An 18,227-nucleotide genomic window follows, 5' to 3' on the forward strand; every position below is an offset into this window, starting at 1 on the left:
TCATGTACAGGAAATGCCATTCTTTTTTTTTTTTTTTAACATCTTTATTGGAGTATGTATATATGTTCATGCCACTCTCTCACTTTGTCCCAGCTTACCCTTCCCCCTCCCCGTATCCTCAAGTCCATTCTCTAGTAGGTCTGTGTCTTTATTCCCATCTTACCCCTAGGTTCTTCATGACCTATTTTTTTTTTCTTAGATTCCATATACATGTGTTCACGTACGGTATTTGTTTTTCTCTTTCTGACTTACTTCACTCTGTATGACAGACACATATATACAATGGAATATTACTCAGCCATAAAAAGAAAGGAAATCGAGATATTTTGAGATATTTATATTTGTAGTGAGGTAGATGGAAATGCCATTCTTTTTTTTTTTTTTTTTTGCGGTATGCGGGCCTCTCACTGTTGGGGCCTCTCTTGTTGTGGAGCACAGGCTCCAGATGTGCAGGCTCAGCAGCCATGGCTCACGGGCCCAGCCGCTCTGTGGCATGTGGGATCTTCCCGGACTGGGGCACGAACCCTTGTCCCCTGCATCGGCAGGCGGACTCTCAACCACTGCGCCACCAGGGAAGCCCGGAAATGCCATTCTTTATCCGTGGTTTGGAAAGACTTGAAAGAGCTGCAGTCGATCACGTCCAGCAACCCTGCTCTTTCCTCCTTCTCCCAGGCACTGCAGCTTTCTTCTCTGGACCCCTTTCCAATGCCCGAGTCTCCTCTCTGAAATGCTTTCCCAGTTCTTGATTCCCAAACTCAGATGCCTCCCAGAGCAGGACACCTGCCTGGATGGGTGCAGGAAGGGGAGACACCAGGTGTGTGAAGCCAGACTCTTCCAGGGAGAAGCAGGTCCCCTTTGGTTAACAGTTATATTAATATTATTAAGCTGTGAGGCTGGGACTTGAACCCGTGTCTGTGGACGCCCAAGCCCTTGTTACGTTGTCGACAGGAGCACGTGTGGGGGCTTGTGTGAAGTCCCTCGGAGCCAGGTTGACCGTGAGGCATGGCTTTCAGGGGGTGGTACTGCTTTCCTGTCTTTATAAAGGACCCAAAGCTCACCCACAGGCCTCAGGACAAATGCCCTGTTGATCTGGAACCGTCCTAAGGTGCATGTAAAGCTAGAGCTCTTCGTGCAGCAAGAGTGACACAGATTTCTTGCCTTTCGTGATGAGGATTTTACTGTCATCAGCAGATCTTTGCTGAGCACCTAGGCAATGACTTTCTTGGGTGCTCAACAATTCGAGGGAAGGAAAAAAAACCAGTATATGAATATCGGGCCTGCTCTCACAGACTTGGTATTTTCAGTGGGGAAATAAAACAGAAGTCCAAGAGCCCCAGAAGTGCCAAATGCTGAGGGCAACTGAGTCTCCATGAGTGGAGAATGGACAGGTCAGTGAGGGCTGGAAAGGGCCAGAGAAGCTTCATGGACTGGAGAGCTTGAGCGGGGCTTCAAAGCACAAGGGACAGGTGGGTGTGGGATGGGAGGCTCCACGTGTCACATGATTCCCAGGGGATGAGCAGAATTGCAGCAGGAATGCGAAGTCCAAATCAATTCAATGGGGACCACATAGGGTTCCCTATTTCGTTCAGAGCTGTCCCTAGAACTGGCCCTGAGTGTCCCTAGAACTGGCCCTGAGTGTGAATTTGGGAGCTGGGGATATCTGTTCTACTCGTCAAACAAGTAGAGAAAGCACATTCCACGCTGGACTTTGCACTCCTGGGACTCTGGAAATGCATAAGGCGCTGGTCAGGTTTTAGGGCCTATGTGGTGCAAGACAGACTAAACCAGAACCTTCGAGAGGTTGCCACAGCAGTAGGCAGGCAGCTCTCTCCCCTCACAGCAGTGTCTCCCCTGCAGACACAGCTGCCCTGGGAGCTGGGAGGCGCAGACAGCCCCCTCTGGAGCAGCCATGGACACGTCCATGCCCTTGGGAGCTCACAGTCTCCCCTGAGATTCTCACACTTCAGCTGCATCAGAATCACCTGGAGGGTGGGGCCCCACCCCCAGAGTTTCAGATTCAGCCAGTCTGGGGTGGGGCCTGAGAACCTGCATGTCTAACAAGTTCCCAGGTGATGCTGATGCTGCTTGTCTGGGGACCACACTTTGAGAACCGCACGTCTAAGATGGGGTCCCAAACTTTGGATGCCTGAGACTCATCTGGGCCTAGTTTCTGGAGATTTCGACTTCAGTAAGTCTGTCATGTATTGGGGTAGATGCATGCATTTTTTTTTTTTAGAAACTCTTTATTTTCCGTCAACCTATTTCCGTTTTAAGAGTTTGTGGAAGAATAGCTTAAGACCACTCAGTGGTTGTTCCTACCCACTCAGAGGCCTGAGCGGTGGGAACTGCAGACCAGTCTTCAGCGGCAGGCTGAGCACTCCAGTCTTCAGCGGGGAACTGCTGAATAGGCACGGGGGCACCTGCAAACCTTCGGACCAGTCTGCCACCTCAGGCTGAGTAGCAGTGAACTCAGGAGGTGGGGCGGTCCATTCACCCTGAAATTCCTCCTCGGTCGCAGCCTTCTCAGCTGCCGCCTGCTCGTCCTTTTCAATCTCTTCAGGGTCTCTGTAGAAGTAGAGGTCAGGCATGACCTCCCGTGGGTGCTCACGGGAGATGGTGCCACGCATGCGCAGAACTTCCCGGGCAAGCATCCACCACGTCAGACCCCCTGAGTGAGCTCCCTTGTTGTTGCATGGGATGGCAATGTCCACATGCCGCAGAGGAGAGTCTGCGTTACACAGAGCCATGGTAGACAGGTTAACGTAAGAGGCCTCCGGGAGAGGCCTGGGATCAGTAACCACCGGAAGTCTTGGCTCCCGGAAGGATCTGGTTAGTGAAGTTTCCAGGAGAGAAGCGGCCAGCAATAGGAGTGGCTCCAGTGGCAGCAGCGCGCTGGCCGGTATTCCTGGAGGATATGACACTGACATCAGCTGGGTTTTCAATGGCACGAGCTGCCAACAGAAGCTTCTCCCAGGTTCTCTTCAGATTTATGATGTAGATGCCATCACTTTTCCTTTTGTAGACGTACTGTTCCATTTGGAAGTCAAGGTTGGTGCCACCTAAGTGGGTTCCTGCTGCAAGGAATTTGAGGACATCCTCCTCCTTCATTTGCAGGACATCAAGGGCCCCGGACATTGTGAAAGTTTCCCTTTAAGTTATGATGGGAATCCAGAACAAAGCCGTATGGACCCTTATCTGGCGTGGAAAGAAGGTGCAGGCATTTTGACAAGGTTCCTGGGGATTCTGATATCTGTGAGCCACCGGCATATGGACGGGGGTGCTTGTTGCTGCAACACCCCAGGTCCTGCCACTGGAGAGCTGGATTCTGGAGCTCTGGGGCAGGGTCCAAACCTGCATTTTTAAAAAAAATTTATTTAAATTTATTTTTATTTTTTTAACATCTTTATTGGAGTGTAATTGCTTTACAATGGTGTGTTAGTTTCTGCTGTATAACAAAGTGAATCAGCTATACATATACATACATCCCCATATCTCCTCCCTCTTGCGTCTCCCTCCCACCCTCCCTACCTACCCCTCTAGGTCAAACCTGCATCTTTAACAAGCACGCCTGTGCCTCTTACAAAGGGCCAGATGACACTGGCCAGGTGGGGGAGAAAGAGTCGGAGTGGGAGCTCCTACTTCACCAGGGAGGAAGCATCTGTTGTCCCTTTGTCAAACCTTGGTTGCCTCCCACCTCCCACTGCCAGCCCCCCTCCCCCTCCCCGCCCAATGGCAGCAGTGCAGCCACTAGTGTGGGTCCAGGAGGTGCCCATTGTCCATCCTGTTATGCTTGGCACTTAGTAAGTTGCCCACACCCTTTGGTATTCTCAACTGTGGAAATGCCCAGCAGCTGTGAGGAAAATTTCGACCTGGCTCAAGCTCATTAGGGCTGGGTCCTGGACCTCCCAGTGCTCCCTGCCCCCCAACTTCAGTGGCCATTGACTGTTTCCTCGGTAAGAGGCTCAGCGAGCCCATTTGCAGCATTTTGAATCCTTACCTCCAATCTGCAAGAAAACAGAGATGCTATCCAACGGCTGATGATATGAAGATGCTCATGCACATATGTGCTCCTGGCTTCTCTCTCGTCTTTCCTGTGCAAGGCTTATGCAACCTAGCGGACTGAGTGACCTCCCCACCCCCCGTGCCCCACCCCAGCACTCAGGAGATTGAAGGATGCTAAACGCGGGTGCTTGCAAAACTGTGCAGTTTAAACAGGATCTGGTTTCCTAAGCAAAATGTTCCAGCTCCACCCCATGCAATCCTGTGACTAGTACTTCAGGGAGATTCCTCCAAGAAAGTCGCAGAGCCTGAAGGGAGATTTAAGAGGTCAGAGGGCAGGGTAAGAGAGCAAAGGGCAGTTTTGCTGCTGCCAGACTATTTTGGGGCAATCACGACTGTAGATCACAGAGCTTCATGCAGAACGCTGAAGCCTGTGTGCGCTCTCTCTCTCCCCTCTGCAGAACCAATGGGGGGGAGGGGGCAGAAAGAGAGCTCAGGACAGGGGGCAGGCGCCAACCTGTCTCGCCCATACCCGAGTGGAGTCCCTCAGTTTCTACATCTGTAAAACGAGAGGAAATTGTCTCTCCGGCTCCTTGAAGAGCGCCATCTGAGAGGATGCGCTGTACTTGAGGCTGCTTCCTGGGAGGGTTACCATCACTAGGCTGCCCGCTGGGTCTTCCCAAGTGACAGTGGCTGGGATCAGGCAGCCCCCCCGCCCCCCCCACACCCCTTCAGGTGTCGGATTTTAATGGGGAACCCATCTGGAGAAGCCCGAGGAGTCTAAGGACAGCAGTGGATCAGGAAATCAAAATGCTTTCTGACCTTTTATGTGTACTTTTACGAATATCCTGGAGGAAGTGGGCGACTGGCCGGGTGCTTCCCCTGGTGTTATTTTCATCGATTCTATTTGTCATTGCCTGGCTTTCATGGCATCCTCAAGGGCACCCGAACGGAAGACGGGGAGGTAGCACCATGCTTTAAGAAACCAAGGGACACCCAGGCCAATAAACAAGGGCATACTTGTCCTAACGGACCTTGTCACGTGGTGTCGCATCCACCTAAGTTCAGGCGGAGGGGCGGTCAAAGTCAGGTGTGCTGGGAGGCCGGGGTGCTGGGCGGCTGCACAGAGCGCATGCGCGGCGCCGGCAGGCATGAAGGATGCCCCAGCGGAGGGCGGCCAGCGCCAGGTCCAGGGCTTAGCTCCACGCAGGCCGATGCGTGAGGCTTCGCCCCACCACTGGCACGTGGATTGCGTGATGCTGGGCAAGACACAAATGTATTTCTTTGTTTCGATTTCTTTATTTAAAAAATGGCAAAATCTCCAAGCTGCCAGCCTCGCAGTTACGGGGTTGTAGTGCCGTGGCTCGCGTACTGTCTGTAAACTGTTAGGTGAGAATGAAACATTTTATAACCAGCCATCTCCGCTCTGCAGAAAAGCTTTGAGACAGTTTAGTTACACCAAAGTGTGAACGTGGCGAAGATTTTGATGGAAGCCCCAGGAGCAGCCGTTTCGCGCCGCCTTCCCTGGAGTCTGAGCTGCTCAGTTGCTCACCTGGAGGGGCGAAGCCTCGCTTCGGGGTCTCCTGGGTGTACTCCCAGCTATTGTGAGCTGGGTTCTGATTAGGACAGGGGTTCTTCCCTCTCCGGGTGCCATGACGTCTTTGACGAAGCCTGTGGACCCTTTGTTAGGATAATGTTTTTAAATGCATAAAATAAAGAAAAGAATAAAACACTCTGGATTGCGAAAGAAATCAATTAGTGTATCGATACAGTTATCAAATTAAAAAACTTGTGCTCTTATTTTTACTGTATTTTGTAATAAGACCTACCAGCAGTTTTGATAACCAGTCATACGAAAGTAGTGGTGGGCAATCAGTGCTGTTCTGAGATTTCTGGAACTCCTGTAATGTTCCATCAAAGTATCTATGATTTCAAATCCATGACCAAGTACCAGGTTCTGTCCATGCTGTTTGTTGTGTCCATTTGTAATGAAGAAAATGCTGATTTTCAGTTGGAGATTAGTGAAAATATAAATGTCATGATTTTCCTATGCAATTTCAAAGACCCCCTAAGTTCTGCCCATGGACACTCCTGATTAGGACCCCTGGAACTAGAGCTTACTCACTAGGAATGTCTCCTGGCTTCCTGCAACCATGTTGTGCATTTCTTTCCCTCCCTCCCTTCCTTCCCCACTATTTTTCCCAGGCTGATACAAAATAGCCCTTAATAAATATTTCTGGAAGGAACGAATTCCTTCGATTATAGGCATGAGGGCAGCTTGTGTCGTGAGCCCAGTGCCGTGTCAGGTATTGATAAAGAAGAGCTCTACCATAGTCCCCGCCCTCCACGTGGAGCTCTGCGGCTGGGGCGTGGTCCCAGCTGGCCAGGGTTGGAGGCAGAGGAGAAGGAGCCCTGATGTAGAGCTCTGGGCTCCGGGTCAGAATCCCACCTCCATCCTTACCACTGGTGTGACCCAGACACATCTGTTTTTTAAAATATTGAGATATCGTTGACAGATTGTGTAAGTTTCAGGTGTACAGCAGATTGATCTGATACATTTATATTGCAGTTTAATTACCACTGTAGCATTAGCTAACACTTCCACCACATCCCATAATTATCATTTCTTCTAGTCCCATCACCGCCTGATGTCTCAATTCCATACCTGTTAAGAGGAGAGGAGATCAGGGGCTGATCCATGGGTGGCCCAGGTCAAATGCGCTGATATCTCAGGAGTGCTTAGAACGTTGGGTACATGGTCAGGGTGACCAGCTGTTTGATCTTCCTGGGGTTTCCTGAAGGGACTGAAGTTCTCTGGAAACCGGGCTTCCAGGGTTAGAACTTCGATAGTCCCAGGCAAATGGGGATGAGTTGGTCACCCCATTGGGTGCTCAGCAAGCATTAGCTACCGTCACCCTGTGGGATGGCATTGCCAGGGCATGAGCAGGAGGAAAGGAAAGGCAGGTGACAGTGGAGGGTGGGAGGCTGCAAGCCTGACCTTCAAGGGGAGGGAGTCCTGTGGGATTTTGATTTTCTTCGCAACTCACTTAAAAGGAGGCCCACCCTTTGTCACCTGATTTAAAATCTAGTGCCTCAAAAGAGGGAAGACGTAAAGCCCAAACCTCAGAACCCTAGCACGATGAACGGACAGGTTGAGAGGGAGCCCTGGGCACCACCTGCATGGGTCCTGCTTCACCATGGGCTTCCCAGGCTGATGACACCTGCCTGGGGTCCTCAGACTTGGGTATTTTGCTGTAACAACAGGCTGATTGGTGACTAGAAAGTTCTTCACGAGCCCACAGGTTTTGGTATCTCTACATGAGTGTTGTAAAATCAGGATTCCATTCTTCACGCCGATATTTTAGTGGATTTGTTGCAGTTTATATGCCCACCGCCCCCTGCCAGGTGTTGTTAGCTGGTGCTGAAAGCTAGAAAAGTCAATATTCTAATCTGTGCTTCCTGAGCATGTGAACACTGGGTTTATGAAAATGCAGATCTTTCTCGGGTACAAGCTTGGCTTATACTTTACGCCAATGGGACTGGGAAAGATGCAAAGCGGCACTGGCTGGTAACGATTAGAGCTCTTTTCCACATTTTTCTATTGACTGTGGAATTTCTTTGTTGCCTTTAGAATTAATTTCATGAACCTGTCTCTTCAGGAAATAAATGAACACCTCACGGCTCCCCATACATAAAATACTTGTTGATTGGCTCTACCGTCTGCTTCTGCTGCCCTGTCCACCTTCCCCAGACAGCACGATGGGGTCATGAAATTGGACCACAGGTGTTTCCCCTCACTGGCTCCCAGAGGTCCTGAAGGATGCATTAGACAGAGGCTTCCAATCCTTCCCAGCTGTAACTGAGAAAAGTTTAGCAAAATACGTGTATACATACATACACATCTACGTGTGTGTGTGTGTGTGTGTGTATAATTGGGGAGGTTTCTGCAAATTAAAGTACACACACATGCTGACATTTTTGGTTCTAGGCCATGTGAGTATACCTGTATCCATGTATGTATCCATGTATGTACATGTATGTATACACATGTATGTACATGCATGTGCATGTTGATGAAACAGTGTAACACGACACACTCACCCTACATATGCTATGCATTCTTACATATTCTATTCTAGTCCATTCTTGTTTCATTTTTATCAATTGCTGGCTGTGATATCTCAATTGGTTTCATGCCTTACTGGTGGGTTGAGCCCCCGTACAGATGGCTGCTGGGGAACAGATCTTACAGGCGTGGGCAGGATGCATGGAGGCTTGTGATGCAGGCAAGGAATTCCTGGGCTGGCGGGGGGAGGGGCCTGCTTCTTGTGGCTTCAGCACTGGGGCGCCTCCCCTTGTCTCCTGGCCTTTACCTCTGTCTGCCTCTGTTTCCATCACGCTTACTTTTTTTGTTTTATCCTCAGGCTGTCAGCCTAATCCCTCACCCCACGGCTGCTTGGTTTCCATGGGGTCCCCTCTGCTCAGGCCTGCACTGGATTCTCTTTAGCCTCTCGTGAACAGCCAGGTGGGAAAGGTCTCTGACTGTTAGCGCCTAGCCTCGCGGCCCCTGCAGATGGGGTGGCTCATCCAGGCAACTCTGTGAAGCTGCTCGGTTGTCACCCAGTTCTCCAGCTGCTAACTCGCCCCGGGTCCAGGTCCTGCAGCAAGTAGGGGAAAGGGCAGCCCCTCCAGCCCAGACCTGCCTGGCCCCCAGGCCTGTGGTTTTCATCTCTGTTATCCAGACTCTCTTTGCCTTTTTTGGAAACCACATTTTTTTGTTTGTTTGTTTTGTTTTTTTGCGGTACGCGGGCCTCTCACTGTTGTGGCCTCTCCCCGGGCGGAGCACAGGCTCCGGACGCGCAGGCTCAGCGGCCATGGCTAACGGGCCCAGCTGCTCTGCGGCACGTGGGATCTTCCCGGACCGGGGCATGAACCTGTGTCCCCTGCATCAGCAAGCGGACTCTCAACCACTGCGCCACCAGGGAAGCCCGGAAACCACTGTTTAAGGGAAGGGCTCTGACAGTGTCCTTGGAGGGAGGATGTGCTCTTCTTCGTGGGAAACAGCCCGAGTTAGGGAACTTCCCAGGAAGTCATCAGATGTGAAATCGATTTTGCTTTTAAAAACATCGGGAGTGATAAAAGCTGTTGTCAGTGTTCCTTTGTTTGCCTGCTATTTCCTTGTTTCCTTGCCTGTTCTCTTTGAACCTGTATATGGCGGGGGTGCCTGTTGATATTTGACTGGTGGGAAGCAAGCGTGGAATCATGTTGTGGAGGCTTAGGTGTTTCTGAGGAAGCAAAGCACTGTCCAGCCATGGGGTAGGCTGCTCTGTGCAAGTCATGAGCTCCCCGCTACTGGAAGTAACCAAATTGCCCAAGAAGACCTCCTGGAATGCATGATTTGGAATACTCAAGATATAGCATGGTGCCTATATACAGTCGGCACTCAATAAATGCTTGTTGGATGAATAAGTTTCTGAGCTTGGGTGCCCCTTTCCTGCCCTGAGGAATCTTAGACAGGGTGAATGTTAGAAAAGACATTGAGGGATTTGTCAATGAAGTCATTGGCCTTTCATTTTCAAAACCAGCCCAGCCAGAGGGTGGCCACATTTCCTCAAACTCACTCAGCTGTTCATGTCGGGAACACACTCCAGGACTTCAGATGTTTCATAATCAAGAAGTTCTTAAGGTGCTGTCTCGAGACCCATCTGCCACAAATGAAGTTCACTTCCCTTGGCATCCTCCCTGGCAGTGGAGATGTAATTGCGCCTGTACCCATATGTGTATATGTATATGCGTTCTGTCCTATCCTGTCCCGTCCATCCTTGGAGGATGCAGCACTTGGAAGGAGGTCACATCCTTTTGTGCTCGTCCTGGAGCTGAGGTTGGCACACTCCAGTGCGAGGGCCACATCTGGCCTGCTGCCTAGTTTTGTGAATGAAGTATTATTGGAGCACCATGAATATTTTACGTATTGTTTGTGGTTGCTTCATGCCACAAAGGCAGAGCTGAGTAGTTGCAACAGAGATCACAAGGCTCATGAAACCTAAACTACTTACTTATCTGGCCCTTAGAGGAAAAGTTTGCTGACCTTTGATCTACAGCAAAAAGATTCAAGATAAATGTTGAAAATATGAGCAGATATTACACAGAATACACTGAAACGTAAGGTCTCAGCAGGGTCTGCTGTGAAATCAAAATGTTGGGGATGCAGAGCAATTTCATCCTTAGGTATATAGACCCCAAAGAATTGAAAACAAGGACTCCACAAATAGTCGTTCACGAACAATCATGGTGGCATTATTCCCAATAGCCAAAAGGTGGAAATAACCCAAATGTCCATCAACGGACGAAATGTAACATATCCATACAATAGAATATTATTCAGTCATAGCAAAGAATGAAGTACTGACACATGCTACAACATGGATGAACCTTGAAAATATTATGCTAAATGGAAGAAGTCAGGTATAGAAGGTCATACATTGTATAATTTCATTTATATGAAATGTCCAGAATAGGTAAATCCAAAGAGACAGAAATAATTAGTGCTTTGCAGGGGCTGTGTGGGAGGGGAAGAGGGAAGGACTGCTTAATGGGTGTGGGGTTTTATTTTCGGGATGATGAAAATGCTCTGGAACTACATAGAAGTGATGATTGTATAGCACTGTGAATGTACTAAGTGCCGCTGAGTTGTTCACTTTCAAATGGTCGATTTTATATTGTGTGAATTTCACCTCAACTGAAAAAAATGACAGGGATGCTAAACAGTGCGGTATATCCCAGAGGGGCATCTGCAGCCTCAGAGTCCTCGGTGCGCCAGCCTCCCCGCGTCTGCGATGCATTTGTGCTTGTGCGTCTATGATAACCCCAAGTCCCTTTCAATGCAACACCATATACATGGTTTCCTCCGGGTGGAGTTCTATTAGGTAGGCAACCAGAGTCTCATTATCCCTCTTCAGAATTTCTCCATCATGTAGATTCCATCAATTACCAGCTAATTTCACCATTCCAACCTTCATGCTCCTTAAAGTTACCTTGCTTAGATAGAAGCCTATTTTCCGCAGTTCATCCATGTTAGATGTATGTACATTTCTGGGAGGTGTAGGCGGGCAGGGAAGGCAGAGAATGGGGTGGAAATACATTAACACAGACAGTTGCAGGGTTCTGTAAGGGACAGGATGGGGATGGCACTGGGAATGGGAGAGGCTGAGAACTGTGGTCAGAGAGAAGGTCCCCGTGGACAGTTAGCATGAAGACCAGGGAGGGATAATTTGTTGAAGGGATGCTTGCTGAGTTGTGCAGTTTTTAGGCACCATAACACAATGGCTACATGCGTGGAGTCCCTGGGTTTGGGTAGTGCACAACCTGAGCAACTGTACATAGTGGTCTTGGGAGAAAACAAATTCACCAGACTGATTAGCTTTAACTTTGATGTTCAAATTATAGACTCATCTGAGATCATTATCTCATCTAATACCCTTATTTGAGAACTGAAGAAACCAGGATCCTAAGAGGTTAAGTGCCTTATCCAAGGTTACATAGCAGCGACTTTGGGTCATAATTCTGTCTTTCTTTTCTGATGCCCTTCATATGATGTAATCACTGAAGAGGTTGGTATAGAAATGGAATGAATTGGAAAATCAACTTTCATAATTTCTGCCCATGAACTGTGCCCTTGACAAGACACTAGGTGACGCTAACATTCAGCAGAAAACACTTGAATTTCATCTTTTGGTTTTCTTTGTTGGAGAGAGAACCAAGCAAAAAGACAGGCATAACAGAAGGGGTTAGTAATGGGGAAAGGACAAGGAAAGGGGTGTGTCAGAAATTTAGAGAGAAAGACTGGGAGAAAGAGAGGAAAACAGAAAGCTGTGTGTGGAAGAAAGGGAAAGCAGAGATTGGAAACCATCATAGCTGATGGTAGAGACTTGGTTCCGTGTAACACAGCTTGGGAATCAACACTGGTGGGAAGACAAAGAGCCCAAATCTGCAGGTTCAGGGGACTTTAGGAGAATCTCCACCCAGCCTCCAAGTTGCTACCAGCAACAACTGTGCTTTAAAAGTCACAACCTGGCAGTTGTTCGTCGTGAAAACATTTAGTATAGCCTGCTTCCTTGTCTTTACACTTGTCTTCAGGACCTGTTATGTAATTTGTGGGCCCCGTGCAAAAGAAAAATGCAGGGACTCTTGATCAAAAATTAAGAACTTCACTATGGCAACAGCTGTGTGGGCCCTTCTGAACGAGGGGCCCTGTGTGACTGGCTCTGTCTGTTCTGAACAGGCTAGGGTGATTATTCTTATTTGAGGTGGAATAACTTGGTCACAGAGATGGGCTCTATAGTTTGAACTACAACACAGGTATTAGATAAATGGCAACAGGGGATTCCTTGGCTGTCCAGTGGTTAAGACTCTGTGTGTCCACTGCAGGGGGCACAGGTTCAATCCCTGGTCGGGGACCTAAGATCCCACAAGCCATGTGGCATGGCCAAAAAAAAAAAAAAAAGATAAATGGCAACAACAGAAATGTGTCGCCTACATGGAAAATGCCAGAGTTGAGAGCACTTAAGTTTCTGCCATTCATCTTGTGAGCATCAGTGACCTGATGCCAAACAACAAGCCTTGTCTTCTGGCCCAGCTTTGTGGAAATTTTCCCAGTTCATCTTGTGGCACCAAGTACATGTCTTTTCTAAGGAGTCGGAAGTATTCCGAAGATGCTCCCTATCCAGGGTTGCCAGATGAAATACAGGATGCTCAGTTGAAGTTGAATTTCAGAAGAAACAACCAATAATTTTTTAGCATAAGTATATGCCAAATATTGCATGGGATATACTTATACTAAAAATGTATTGACTATTTGTCTGAAATTCAAATTTAACTGGGTATCCTGTGTTTTTATTCATGAAGTTGATAACTCTATATCGAATGCATTCTTAGGACACCTAGGGCTATATATGGGAGCTGCCAAATCACTGATGTGGGTCTGGAGCCCAAGCTGGGCTGACATGTCTGAGTGATGGAAAATAAACCAATAACGGGAACTGTTGGAATTCTGGTCTGTGTTAGTTTCCTAGGGCTTTTGTAACAGAGTACCATAAATTTCGTGGCTTAGAACAACAGACGTTTATTCTTTTACAGTTCTGGAGGGTAGAAGTCTGAGATCAAGGTGTCGGTGGGACTGTGCTCTCTCTGATGGTGCTGGGGAAGGATCCATGCAGGCATCTTTCCCAGTTTCTGGGGCCACAGATGGTCCTTGGCTTGTGGCAGCATAACTCCAGTTTTCTCATGTTATTCTCCTTCATCTCTTCACAGCTCTCCCTCTGTGTGTGTCTGTGTCCAAATTTCCCCTTTTTATAAGGACGCCAGTCATATTGGATTAGGGCCCACCCTCACGACCTCATTTTAACTTGATTACCTCTGTGAAGACCCGATCTCCTAATAAGGTCACATTCTGAGGTACAGGGATGTCTTAGTCTGTTTGGACGGCTATAACAGAATACTATAAACTGAGTGGCTTGTAAACAACAGAAATTTATTTCTCACCATCTGGAGGCTGGGAAGTTCAAAAGCAAGGCACCTGGCGAGGGCCGGATTCCTGGTTCACAGACCACACCTTCTTGCTGTGTCCTCACGTGGTGGAAGAGGTGAAGGAGCTCTCTGGGGTCTCTTTATAAGGTCACTAATCCCATTCAAGAGGGTTCCACCCTCATGACCTAATCATCCTCTGAAGGCCTGACCTGCTAATATCATCACCTTGGGGGTTAGGATTTCAACATATGAATTTTGGGCAGACACAGATATTCAGTCTATAGCATAGGTGTTAGGACTTCAGCATATCTCTTTTGGGAACACAGTTCGATCCATAACATGGCCCTAGGACTGTCCAGGGCCTTTCCTTTCTGAGACTTGGTTGGATGGCTTACATTCAGAGGGCTGGAGAGCCCATCTGTATCTGGCCTGTGAACAATCAGTCTTAACTGATGACAGTTCACAAGGTGACAACCACGGCCAGTCCAGAGGGGTCAAGTCACAGGAAGTCAGCTCATTAGAGGACAGGCATGGAGAGGGCCAGGGCCATCTGTGGAGAGGAGAGCGTGTGTCTGCTCGACACTCCAGCTGTTGTGTGGACATGTGGAAGTTTTCAAGGGAATGGGCGAACATGCATGCTTACTTCTGCAAAGTAAACATCTCTGGAAACTCTTTCTTCATGGAAGCGGCCCACGCATTTTGCACAAAGTGTTGCATAAGCTTTGGAAGTCATGGGTGGAAATTGTTTGCAAAATCCCTTGGACCCTTATAACAAATGTTTGCCTCGGTCTTGAAGCCTAAAACAAACAATCCTTCTGCTTCAAAAACGTTGGTTATATACAAAATAGATAAGCAACAAGGATTCACTGTATAGCACAGGGAATTCTACCTATTACCTTGTAATAACCTATAATGGAGTATAATCTGCAAAGATATTGAATCACTATGCTGTACACCTGAAACTAGCACAATATTGTAAATCAACTATACTTCAATAAAAATGTCAGCTAATGTAGTGGGAAGCAGCCACATAGCACAGGGAGATCAGCTCGGTGTTTTGTGACCGCCTGGAGGGGTGGGAGGGAGGGAGATGCTAGCGGGAAGAGATATGGGAATATATGTATATATATAACTGATTCATTTTGTTGTGAAGCTGAAACTAACATACCATTGTAAAGCAATTATACTCCAATAAAGATGTTAAAATGAAAAAAAAAATCTCAGCTAATGAGATGTTTTGTTCATTTTCAGCTGAACCTGTAATAGGGAAGAGCCCTTGTGTTCTATTTACAAGTTAATCACTAAAGGGATATTGCCTATAAGCTTAAATTATACATAGCGGCCCATCTCTGGGAACCCTGCCTCCCAGATAATGAGCGTTAAGCTACAATACCTTTGTTTAGCTCACAGGAAACACCCTGACCAGGCCTACCTGTGAATGGCTGCAGGAAGGAAGAAAGTAACACATCCTCTCTGGAGTCTGGCCAGAACCAAGAAATGCTGGACTTTACCCCTTCCCCTTTTAGTATGAAAGGAGCCTGAATTCTAGCTCAGGCAAGATGGTTCTTTGGGACACTAGTCCAGCATCTGCTAGGTCTGCTGGCTTTCTGAATAAAATCAATATTCCTTGCCCCATCAACTTGGCTCTTGATTTATTGTCCTGTTGTGCAGAGAGCAGTATAAGCTTGGACTTGGTAACAAAAGGGACAGGAGAAGGTATCATTAGGAAAAAACAATTTGCTTGATCACGTTGGTCAAGCAAAGTATCAGCTGGGGACTCCAATCACACTTGTCGCTTTTATCAGAGGGTGATAGCAGGTTAGTATTTTGTTGGATAGACTTAAAGATCAATTTAAAGGATGAGCCTCTGATACCTGGAACTGGATATGTTCAATCAAAGGCCACCATGATAATTTTCAAAGGAAGCCTTGGCGAGGCTGAGGGATAACTTGTGGCAGATAAATATCTGGTACCATTAGCCCTTTCCTTCTCCTTTCTAGTGAGAAGAGGTGGGATGACAAGACCGTTTTGACACGCCGAGAAATTGTGTGGATTTTCAAAAAAGAGGCAATCGGATATAAAATGGTCTTTAAGAATACTTCCAAGAATCATAGCTTTAAAGTTTGGGGAGAGCTGTAGATCAGGGCTGCCCAAGAGAAAGAGAATCTGAGCCCTTTTGTTGTCTAAAATTTTTTAGTGACCACATTCCAAAAAAGGAAAAAAGAAACAGTGAAGTTAATTTTAATCATATAGCTTATTTAACCCAGTATATCCAAAATATTATCATCACATCATATGTTCACTCTAAAAATGGAGATTTTTGCATTCTTTGTTTTATTCTAAATGAAAGTCCATTGTGTCTTTTATACCTATAGCACATTTCAACTCTCATTTCTGACCAACTACACTTCAAATGCTCAAAGCCACGGTAGCTAGAGCTACCTAGCTATACTGGATGGTACAGCCCTGGACCTTTGTTCCTCTAAGTGTGGTCGGTATGGTCCAGGTCAACTGGTGGTATCTGCATCAACTAGAATTTAGTTGTTTTTTAAAGTTAATTAATTAATTTTGGTCACAAGGCTTGTGGGATCTTTGTTCCCCCACCAGGGATTGAACCTGTGCCCTCGGCAGTGAAAGCATGGAGTCCTAACCACTGGACCACCAGGGAATTCCTTGGCTGTTAGCTGTTTACATGCAGAACCTCAGGGCCCACCCACACTTGCTGGGTTAACCCCTGCATTTTAGTCAGACGCAGCTTGGTGGTACATTTCACCTGCCCAGGCCCTTTACCTTGAGGCAGAACCCTCCTGTGCAGAGAGATGAGACAGTGTCTCTCTCCCAGCAGCTGCTTTCCAATCCCCAGCTTCTCAACCCGGACTCTGGGCTCCCCCAACTCAGCTGCCTCTCTGTTGAAGCTCTACTGCCCTGGGCTCTCTGCGGAAGGTGCCCCCTCCTATCTGATGGCTGAGGATGAAAGCTGGCCTGCAGACAGCAAAAGGGAAAAGAAATGTTCCATTCCCTCCTCCTCCGATGGGGACTTCAGCCGGCTGGACTTTGGTTCAGGACATTCGGCAACTGTGAATGGACTGTTGTTTGCTGTTAGCACCAAGGCGGAGAGGAGGCTGCCCTGGCGTGTGGAAAGCCATGTCTGTGTCCTGGGTCACGGGAAACCAGCTCTTTCATCACATCTGGGTGAGGTCAGGGAGGTGGATGGGTCATCTAAGCTTTTCTTCTACTTCCCTGAAGAATGATGCTCTCCCCTGCTTGAACTTCACAGTTCGGTTTTCTCCCTTTCGTGGGTAAGTTTAGATTCCCATATACCGGACCCTTGTAAATGGAAATTCCATCTTGCAAAATTTGTTGGAAAGTTGGTCTAAGGGCTGTGACTTTGACTCATTTGCTTGCTGATCCCGGGGTAGGTGTGGTCACAGCAGACGTGCCGTGGTTGGGAAACGAAGCCTGGTGGGGAGATACCAGGGTCTCCCGTTTGGGATGATGGAGCGTGTAAATGTAGGCTTCCCTGGAGGTCAGTCAGAGACGCTCCTGTGTGTGGGTGTCGGCCCTCGCTAAGGACAGCCAGCCGCAAAAGCAGGCAACCGAGAGCCTAGCAAATCGCTTAGCCTCTTGGTGTCTCTGTTTTCCCATCGATGACACGGAGTTTACATTCCTGGAGGGTCTCTCCTGAGATTGGAGAAGACATTTGAGGGCCACCCAGGGAGAGAAGGAATGAAGTGCAGGTGCTGGGAACAGCACACACGCACAGATGGGATACAGAGATGTTGGGGTAATAATCTCCAAGTAGGAAATCCAAGAACCTCCCAAATTTAAATTTTATCAGAAAGGTCATATGATCCTCAGGCAGTGTAGAGAAAAGAGAGGAAAACAAAATTAAACAAAAACATAAAGAAATCCAAGAGATAATGGAAAAAATCCAGCCAGACCCTCCCAGGGTATAAATGACCCCATGGGAGTAGACCAGGCTGCTGTTGGCTGTAGGAACGTTTCGAACCCTTCTGGAACTTTTGAGGCTGGTGTGTAACAAAGCCTTGCTCAGGTCTCTGTCAGTATTCCTTTCATATGATTTTAAAGAAAGATTCCTAAGAAGCCACTGGCATACAAATTCCTTTTACCTAAACACCCCACTGGAAAACAAGTTCCCTGCTGTAGGAGGTGTCTCAGGGCCAGGTCTCTGAGGACACGGCTACCAGCAGAAATACCACTAGGCAGGTTTCCCCCATGGTGCAGGGACACAAAGGCTGATTTCTTGTGGAGAAAGGCGTCAGAAGAGTGTGTAGAATCCTCAGCATCATATCTTTCTGCAAAACAAAAAAGGTGAAATGCCCAAGTCATCTCTGGACAGAAATCTCTAGAAAGATGATTCCCTAATAATAATTAACCAGATTCTGGTCCTCTGGGGACATCTAGGTACTCAAATCTGACTTTGGTAACATGGAGTGGAATTCTGGAAGCACAAATAAGTCCTTAATTCCATGATACGGTGGCTTATTTTAAAAATCAAGTGATACGTTCACCAGGTGTGAATTTTAAGCGCTAAGGTGCATTATGGGATGGCATTAGCCCTTCCTGAGAGAATATTCCCCAAACACATGGCTGAAGACTCAAGAGTGTTACTTCAAATGGCTCATCGCTCTCTACTCTTAAAAATTAAAAAATATATATTTTCTCTAATTATCCGTTATACA

The 18,227-nt window shown here is 47.6% G+C and overlaps 1 pseudogene across 1 annotated transcript; it reads right to left on the bottom strand.

Annotated features, from left to right (window-relative positions):
* Positions 1–2,292: 2,292 nt before the first annotated feature.
* LOC309962099 (small ribosomal subunit protein uS2-like) lies at positions 2,293–3,135 on the bottom strand (annotated as a pseudogene). The gene has a single exon. The product of its transcript is annotated as a small ribosomal subunit protein uS2-like (transcript).
* Positions 3,136–18,227: the final 15,092 nt, after the last annotated feature.

Source organism: Leucopleurus acutus, assembly GCF_964270905.1.
Source record: "Leucopleurus acutus genome assembly, chromosome: 5".
Lineage (NCBI taxonomy): Eukaryota > Metazoa > Chordata > Mammalia > Artiodactyla > Delphinidae > Leucopleurus > Leucopleurus acutus.